We start from the raw sequence: 9600 nt of genomic DNA on the forward strand, positions 1-9600 counted from the left end.
GTTAGGCCTCTAAAAAGTGTATCTAAACCCAAAAACAAATGAATTAAATCAAAACAAACAGTTTACACAGCACAAGGCAGACAGTACAGATACAATAGAATACAGTGGGAAATCAGAGCGCCCTGATCGTTATTAGAGCTTACAACCGCAGCTTACCAGTCTTTGATTTTTTTATTTTTTTTTGGGGACTCCAACATAAGGGATGCTCTGGGAACCCAGATTTAAGGGGGGGAACATTGAGAACCCTGATGCACGGAGAGGACTCTGAAAAGGAGGAACACTGTGGCCTCTGGTGTAAAGGAGAGCTCGGAGAACCCCGATTTACCTTAGTGTCCTCACTCAGAGGCAAGAGAGAGAGAAGGGGGGAGACTTCAGTCACAGACAGGGATGGATGGTGAGCTCACTCACCCCTTGGCAGTAAGCACCTCTCATTATGATGTATCTGAGGCTGCTGGGCTTCAAATTTCTGCCCCCCCCCCTTTCCTTTTCTGAGGCACAGCACTGGGGATTGGAGTGTGGGCAAACACAGAGGGGGGCAAAAGGAAGAGGTGCAGGTCGAGCCCTCTGTCCTCTCCTGTGTGTGAGATATGGGGGGGGGGGGGGGTAGAGAGAGAAAGAGAATTGTTAGTGTTGGCTTTGGGCAGCATGAACGAGTGAAACAGACACTGCAGCCAGCAACCCTGCTGGGAAGCCATAGTCCAGACTGAATAATGTCTCCAGGTTTCAGGCAGTCTGAAACCCGGACACATAATTCCAAACTGTCAGGGTGAATCCCGGACAGGTGGCAAGCCTAAATTGACAGTGTGGCCCAGCCCCGCCCTTTTCTCATTGGTGTGATTGACATTGGTTCCTGCTTGAGTCTCTGAACCAGTGAGGAGGGAGATAGCACTAGGCATGAAAGCATGCTCACTCAGGTAAGTATGGGGGGGGGGGGGCCTGTCTACACACAGAAGGTTTTTTACTTTAATGCATAAAAGGTAAAAAAAAAAAAAAATTTAACACATCTTCTGCCATTAGCAGCACTTGATTGCTTTCATTTCAACTCAAGGGAAAAGAGGACAAGGACACTGCATTTTTTGGCAAGGTCAGATATGGTTTGCATTTAGTCTAAAAAATGAAAACTAATGTAGCCACCACATCCAAGGACTGGTAAGCTGCAACATATTACATTTTGTTCTTTGGTTTAGGAAAAAAATAAAATAAAATTGTAACTACTCCTGAAACAAAGGCGCGGCTTTTGCTAATTTTTCTTGCCTGGCTATCATGCTGACCCTTTGGCCATCATAAACCAAATCACTTGTGCAAAACAAATTTGCAGATATGGTTATCAGTGGTTGCCCATGTACTTATCTCCTGACAGATTTACTTTAAAAACGTAATAGGCTTCACAGTACTGGGCCTGGCAGCCAGATTTGTCAAGGCATGGTCAACAGGATTCAACGGATCTTCATTTCTGTGAAAGCGAACCTAATGTGAGCCAGATTCAAAAAACACAAGTTTTAATGAACCAAAAAGAAAGTGGCCGAGACATCATTGGTTTAGCTCCCACTGACACTTTGGAAATGAAGCTGTCAAAATATTTGGCGAATCCAGGGAGGTTAAAGGGTCATTTTCAGAGGTCTTGACCTCCAGATGTCTTGTCTTTGTTCTTAATTGTTGTGGTATCAAAGCTTCAGCCGACCTCCCTTTTCTGCTCCAATACGAACTACAAACCATCAAAAAAAAAAAAATAATAAATAAAAAAAATAACCAGAGTTTTTGGTAGCTACGATAAAAAAAAAAAAAGCCAACCGTTGTCAAAAGTTCCGAAAACAGGCAATGAATGGGGGAAGAGTTGGTATTGAGAATCAAATAGGTTAAAGATGTTGACTTGTGGCCAGCGAAGTTCAGACAACCAACAATAAAACTCCCCATATATGGCCACTTAAAAGGCACCCTTAGAGCGGTTCACACAGGGGCGACTCGGATCCGACTTCAGGTCACCCCTAGTCGCGCTACATGTAAAAAATCAATGTAAGTGAATGAGAGCCGTCTTAATGTACACTACTGAAGTTGCTCCGACTTCAGAAAAGGTTCCTGTACTACTTCAATCTGACTTGTAGGCGACTGGTACCCATTGATTTCAATGGAAGTCGCCTCCAAGTCGGATCTCCGTCTATATGGAGGCAACTCAAGAGGGAACGCCACGCCAAATTTGTTAAAATAAATAAAAAAATAAAATCATAATGGGCGGGGACATCATCCGGTGATGTCCCTATATAAGTCGCCACACGCCGCGTGTTCTGTCATAGTGAGCGGAGACAGCGACGAGGCAACATCTCCAGAAGAGAAGAACAGAAGACCGGGCCACCGCTTGTAAAAAAAAAAAAAAAAAAAAAAAAAAAAGAGTTAGAAGGCAGCGTGGTGGCCCAGCAAGAAGAACCGAAGAGGGGGACAAGACCCCCGAAGTCGGAAGAAGAGGGCGGCGAAGAAGAATGCTGGGCTCCTCCGCTAGTAAAAGAGCTAGCAGAAGATAGCGGAGGAGTCAGGCGAGAAGACCCCGAAGACAGAGAAGACCCCCGTAGCTGTGCAATAAAACTATTTTAACCCCTGTGTGTTTTTTTTTTTTTTTTTTTTAAACACAGGTGAATGGGTAGGGGTACATTGTACCCCATACTCATTCACATAGGGTGGGGGGGGGGGCCGGGATCCAGGGGCCCCCTTATTAAAGAGGGCTCACGGATTCCGATAAGCCACCCACCCGCAGACCCCGACAACCAATGGCCAGGGTTGTCGGGAAGAGGCCCTTGTCCTCATCAACATGGGGACAAGGTGCTTTGGGGTGGGGGGGACGCTCGCTTGTCCCCACCCCCTTTCCTGGCCGGCCGGGTAGCGTGCTTGGATAAGGGTCTGGTATGGATCCCCCCCCCCCTCGCCATTTTTTCGGCGTAGGGGGTTCCCCTTAAAATCCATACCAGACCTAAGGGCCTGGTATGCTCGGAGGGGGAACCCATGCCAGATTTTTTTTTTTTCAGAGCTCATTCTCTGATTGGCCACGGCAATAGTCGCCTGGCATGGGGCGACTTAAAGTCGTGTTGTAAGTCGCCCCAAGTCGTGTCCAAGTTGCCTCCAAAAGTCGTGTTAAAAGTCGTGTTGCCCCTGTGTGAACCGACCCTTAGGCCAATCATGCCCGAGTTTGCAGAAAATGTCAGAAAAAGAGTGTGCCGGGGAGAAAGGATCACTGGTTTGTATTATGCGGCTGGGGCATCTGTGGTGGACCATGGTACATCCACAAACAGCTAATTATGAGAATTGGTAAGATGGGGCAAATCCGATATCCAATGAGCATTCTTACAGCTGTGCGACTTAAACTGACCATAGCGACACAATTTGAATCCATCTATGGCCAGCTTTAGGAGTTTCCAAAATTATTAAAATTGCCACTAGATGAAGAGAATTGCCTACTGAAGCACAATTTCCAGTAAGAAGTGTGTAAACAAAGGATACCTTTAAATATCATTAAACGTATAATACAATGAACATGAAGCCCTTGCAGTAATGATGTCCATCCTGTCTGAGGAGCTTCCTCAGCTGAGGGAGATAGGAGGCAACAAAGAGGATTTCCTCATTTCACCCACGCTGTGCCTGCCAAGTAACGAGCAGGAAGAGAGATTCTCCGGTTCATGAAGACGAAGCGCTGAACTTACAAAATAACAGTGCCATAGGGTTGCAGGGTAAGCGGTCCCGCAATTAGCTCAATAATACCTACTGAACTAGATGGTAGAAAGCTGCAGAATGAACGATCTACAAACATGCAGATTGTGTCAGTTGAACATTTAATTTTGGCCTATGAAGGTGGTACAACCAATGACCATATCAAATGCATACCTCCTGGGGTTGTTGTAGCTTTGATTCTCCAAGAGGGAAGAATTAGGTATAGACCCCAGGGGGAAACATGGCGCCATACTGCCTTAGGACAGGAAACTGAGCATCCACATAGTGGCCTCATCTGCCGACTCCTTCAGAGAGATTAATAATTCCTAAAAGTATCTGAAACCAAAAGTTTTTCCTTTAGTTATACTGCAAGTTGCGAGGTGGGTCTCCATGTACCAAGCTTGCTTTTCCAGCACATCTCGCGGATGCCCGATTAGATCAAGGTATTGACTTGACCTCCAAATCCTTAAACTCCTTGTGTACCTCAAACAATTCTTCACTTTCTCAGTCCAAGCCACCTTTTTCCCCCATTGCTCTGTGGTTCAGTTCTGATGCTCATGAACCCATTGTGGCCACGGTCGGCACAGGTACCATGACCGCTCTGTGGCTGCATAGCAAACTGCATTGCACCCCTTCCCAAATCACTCAATTCTCTGAAAGGATTGGATCCAGGCATGTTGGTTGGTAGGGCTCACTGTAACCATCTACACCAAATTAATTAATATTTCTCCCTTATCGCTAATCAGTAATAGTTATAAAATTGTGAAAAGGGGCTGAGGTCTGGTTACTATTCCAGTCAATATTCACAAATCACTAGGGGGGAAGAAAAAAAAAAAAAAAAAAAAAAACCCAACCCACACAAAAACCCTTCCTCCAATCAACTCTGAGCTCTCCTCACTGAGCTCTGCAGAGTGTAACTTAAGCTCTCCGCCTCCTTTTTCCTGACATCTCAGACAAGCTTTATAAATTAAAAAGGGCAACTAAAAAGGTTAGTTGTTGGTTTAAAAGGACACGTTCACCTTTCGTAACACATTACACCCATATTCATGTTATGAACAGACCTGTCGACCTCACACAATTCCTTACACAACCCCCCCCCCCCCCCCCCCTTTTTCCCCTAGACAGCTAGCAGGGTGGAATCTTCTCCCTTCCCCCTAGCTGTCATAATAATAATAATAATAATAATAATAATAATAATAATATATCTCCACACACACACTCCACATGGCTGAGGGGGGCCTCCACCCACCCGGCCACTTATTCCCAGTGGCCTGTGAATGGAAAACTACAAGGTCCAGCAGCCTTTGCGGCTGTTGGCTTGTAGTCTTCAACGAATCACAGCACTATGGAAGTTCATTGTGGTGGTTCAGCGAGTCTTCCTGTCAGAATGGAAAAAGAAGAAGTAAGAACTTTTTTTTACATGAAAGAAAAAAAAAAAAAAAAATAAGGGAAGAAGGGGGGAGAGGCATTCTCTATTGGGGGATATTGCACACCACAGTATCCTTGGATTCCATCCAAATGTCCCCAACCCTGGAGAATTTTAGGGCATCCTCTAGATTCGTAGGTGAATTTATATGGTAGTGGCACCGGATTTCTAGAGATCAGAAGTAGGGGCCTCAGGAGATTTCCAATTAAGGAGGAGTATGGCCTTACAAGCATAAAGTAGTAAAAGATCTATCCGGGTTCTCATAGCTCTGAAAGTAGTCAATAAAAAGGGACCAGAACCAGCATACAGACATCTATAGCTGGAGATAACAAGATGTTCATAACTGAACAGATACACTTGGAAACGTCTGGGGGGGGGGGAATGGACCGATGACTAGACATTCCCAAATCACATGTATGAAACTTCTTTCTTACAACATCCAAAAAGGCAGATTTCCATAAAAAAAAAAAAAAAAAAAAAAAAAAAATAAAAAAAATCGGAATCCCTGATGAAGATACTTCCCATCCTGGGGGAAATCTGCCCAAGAGTCCATTCACACAGGGGCAACATGACTTCCAGCGCGCCTTTGGGAGGCAACTTGGACACGACTCGAGTATGAAATCACAGCACGACTTGAAGTTGCCTCCAGGACAGGGGACTTTGCCAGTAGCCAATCACATAATCAGCTCTGTGGGAGGGAGGGGTTTGCCTAGAAAACTATTTTTACTTCCTCGAAAGTTGCTTCAGTTAAAGTGGGGTACCCCCTAAAAAAAAAAATAAAAAAAAAAAAAAAAAATTAAAAAAGTCAGCAGCTACAAATACTGCAGCTGCTGGCTTTTAATAATCGGACACTTACCTGCCCCAGGGTCCAGTAATGCGGGGGAACGAAGCCCCCCCCCCCCCCCGCTCCGCCATCATGCATACTGTGGGCACCCGGCTGTGGCTTCACAGCCGGGCACCCACTGCGCATGCGCGAGCGGCGCCGTGATACGCCGTACAGTCACCTGGGACACATGACAGGTCCCAGGTGAATGTGCGGCGTGAGGGGAAGTGATGTCACCAGCCCGGGCAATGAAGAAGGCAGACTACGAGGGACCCCCTAGCAACCGGTATTTAGAGGTGAGTAAAAATTTTTTTTTTTGCCAATTATTTTTTTATTTTTATTTTTTTAAGAATTTTAAGTAGTTTTATTTTTTTGGTGGCAACACCACTTTAAGACAGTGGATCCGACTCGGAGGCAACTTCCATTGAAATCAATGGGTACAAGTCGCCTAGAAGTCGGATTGAAGTAGTACAGGAACCTTTTCTGAAGTTGGAGCGACTTCAGTAGTGTGCAGTAAGACGGCTCAGCAGTCGTAAGTTGAACTTGTGCCCGTCTCTTCAGGGTGTGAAATGGCTCAGGAAACATGACACTGCTGCAGTCCCAGCTGGTGAAGAGATCAGGAGATCTACAGATGGGACACCACTGAAAAGTAATTATCTGAACCCTTGGCACAAACCGCTTCATTGTCTTCTGATGAGAAAACAAAGCGTGATGAATCCCGCAAGAGTTCCCCTGTGGCTCCAGAACATCATTATGATCATACGGGGGGGGGGGGGGGGGGGCGCGACATCTGCATCACCACGTATTTAGCAAGGCAAAGCGTAATGTGCGAAGTGCAACAATCTGAGAGAAAGAGAAGGCACACAAAAGTATTGGGGTGCCTGCCTTTACATGAACTTTAAATGGCATCCCAATCCGTAGGGTTCAATATTGAGTTGGCCCACCCTTTGCAGCTATAACATCTTCAACTCCTCTGGGAAGGCTGTCCACAAGGTTTAAGAGTGTGTCTATGGGAAAGTTTGACCATTCTTCCAGAATCACATTTGTGAGGTTGGATGAGAAGGCCTGGCTCACAGTATCTGTTATAATTCATCACAAATGTGTTCTATGGTGTTGAGGTCAGGACTCAAATTCCACCACCCCAAACGCGCACATCCATGTCTTTATGGACCTTGCTTTGTGCACTGGTCCAAATCATTTGGTGGAGGGGGAGGGGGGATTATGGTGTGGGGTTGTTTTTCAGGGGTTGGGCTTTGCCATTTTAGTTTCAGTGAAGGGAACTCTTAAGGCATCAGCATGCCAGACATTTTGGGCAATTTTATGCTCCCAACTTTGTGGGAACAGTTTGGGGATGTTCCCACAAAGTTGGGAGCATTAAAATTGCCCAAAATGTCTTGGTATGCTGATGCCTTAAGAGTTCCCTTCACTGAAACTAAGGGGCCAAACCCAACCAGGGCTGTCTTTAAGGCAGGGCAAAGGGGGCAGCTGCCCTGGGCCCTGTCATTGTTGTGGGGCCCAAAGCAGCTGCCTCATACTTGCCAACCATTCCAGTTTAAATTCCCTTATCTTTTGAAGTTTTTGTCCTGTGCTGTGTCCCAATATCTGTGTGAAGTGCTGCTATTAATGCTGCCCTGCTCTGCCCTATGGTTGTGTAAAGATGACTCACCTGCAGACCCTGTGTATACATGTAAATAACATGTCATTCGTATGTAAATAGCAGTGACATTCATATGTAAATATATGTGCCCAGCTGCATTGATATGTAAATAACGGTGGCATTCATATGCATATCATGCCCCCCTGCAGAGAAGAGACTATGTGCTGTAACCTATAGCAATCAGTATTACTGTACAGTATTCTCTAGCAACCAATCAACAAGCAGAAATCATGTGCTGTAACCTTTAGCAACTAATCAGTGAGCATTAATGTGTGCTGTAACCTCTAGCAACCAGTCAGTAAGCGGTAAGGATATGCTGTAACCTCTTTCAACCAATCCCAATTGCTGCCTGATCTGATACAGTAAACCGATTTTAAGTCTAGCTGCTATTTATTGTATGACTCTGAGAAGGTGGAGTGTGAAATTGCAAGGCCCCCCAGCCCCCCCCCCCCCCCCCCCCCCCCCAAGAATTTTTTTTTGCCCCAGGTCCAATCAATATTAAAGATGGCCCCACACCATAAACCCCCCACCAAATGATTTGGACCAGTGCAAAGCAAAGTCCATAAAGACATGGATGAGCAAGTTTGGGGTGGAGGAACTTGATTGACCTGCACAGATCTATTTTTTGAGGAAATTAAACTGATAATGTATCATTGCATTTAACTCTATACTGCCTTGCTAAATTAGCCTGATCCTGAAAAGGTTATTTCCCCTCCCCCAAACCAGAAAGGAGGATATGAAAGAGAAAACTTGCAGATTACATATAACAGAAGGCAGATTCAGTTCTCTATTGGTCTACCACACACAGACAGACATTGTACGTTGCTGCACTGGTAAGCTTAAAGCGGAACTTAAGACATTATATTTGCTCCTCTCCAACGGTCCAAATAACTGGGACTTCAAAACAAAAAGTGGGTACAAGGTGACCTGAAGAGTGCCGTGTACAGGACACATCCTCACAATTTTACAGATTTGGAGCGCTTTTGCAAAGAAGAGTCACGAGATGTACTGTGCTGATAGACTCCTACCCCAAGAGGCTGAACGCAGTCATTAAATGAATTTATGCACCCACTGTACTGTAAAAATATGTAGTCCACAGAAACTAAAACAAAATGATCTACTAATGGCCAAAACCCAATGGACCCCATTCTGCACTCCTACTCCTTTCTGCTACCTTGATACGGTTGACCACCCACTTCTCTTGGAAAAACTCCATGCCTTTGGTCTCCGACTGTAATCTTTGCTGGTTCTCTTACGACTTATCCAACTGCATCTTTAGACCCCTTTTACACTGGCAGCACCGGCTGTTAGCGCCAAAGCTTGGCTCGTTTTAGCAGAGATTTTTCAGCTACTAGGGGGGCAGTTTTTTTTTTTAACCAAAAAAAAAAGGAGGTGCAAAAACTCCAATTTTGCAGCACTTTGAAAGCACTGCCCATTCAATGCAACAGGCGGGGCATTTTAGGAGTGCTAAATACAGTGCTTCCAACATGCCGCTTGCAGGACTTTGCATAATGTCCTGCAAGCGCACCACCCCAGTGTGAAAAGACACACTACAATGAATGGGAGGAGGTTTTCAGGCGCTTTGTAGAGGCCATGTCTAGCGCTAAAGCACCTGAAAACCAACCCAGTGAGAAAGTCTAAAGCCCCCCCCCCCCCCACACACACACACACACACACGATTGTACAAACTTTCCCGTGGACTTTTGTACAAAGGGCGTGGCCTTAAGTTTGTATTGCATACACACGTTCTGACTTTTTAGGCAACAAACACGAACGTAGTGGCGACACTTCAAAAGAGGACGTTCAATTACTCCAGCGCCACCTTTGGTCAACTTCTGTATTGTTTTTCTGATCTTTTGCATTGGTTCTGAGCATGCGTTTTTTTGTACAAAAGTCCGATGGTTTTGTGTGCACACGATTGGACTTTGCGCCATCGGACTTATGTTGTCAAAAAGTTTGTCCATTCGCTCAGCCAGAAAAAGTCCGATGAAAACCGAAAAA

General features: G+C 45.3%; 1 protein-coding gene across 1 annotated transcript in view; it reads right to left on the reverse strand.

Moving 5' to 3' along the window:
* The window catches only part of PRCP (prolylcarboxypeptidase), a 54437-nt gene that overhangs the window by 32452 nt on the left and 12385 nt on the right, over positions 1-9600 (reverse strand).

This window comes from Lithobates pipiens, unplaced genomic scaffold (assembly GCF_037356315.1).
Source record: "Lithobates pipiens isolate NorthernLeopardFrog02 unplaced genomic scaffold, aLitPip1_a1.2 Scaffold_23, whole genome shotgun sequence".
Lineage (NCBI taxonomy): Eukaryota > Metazoa > Chordata > Amphibia > Anura > Ranidae > Lithobates > Lithobates pipiens.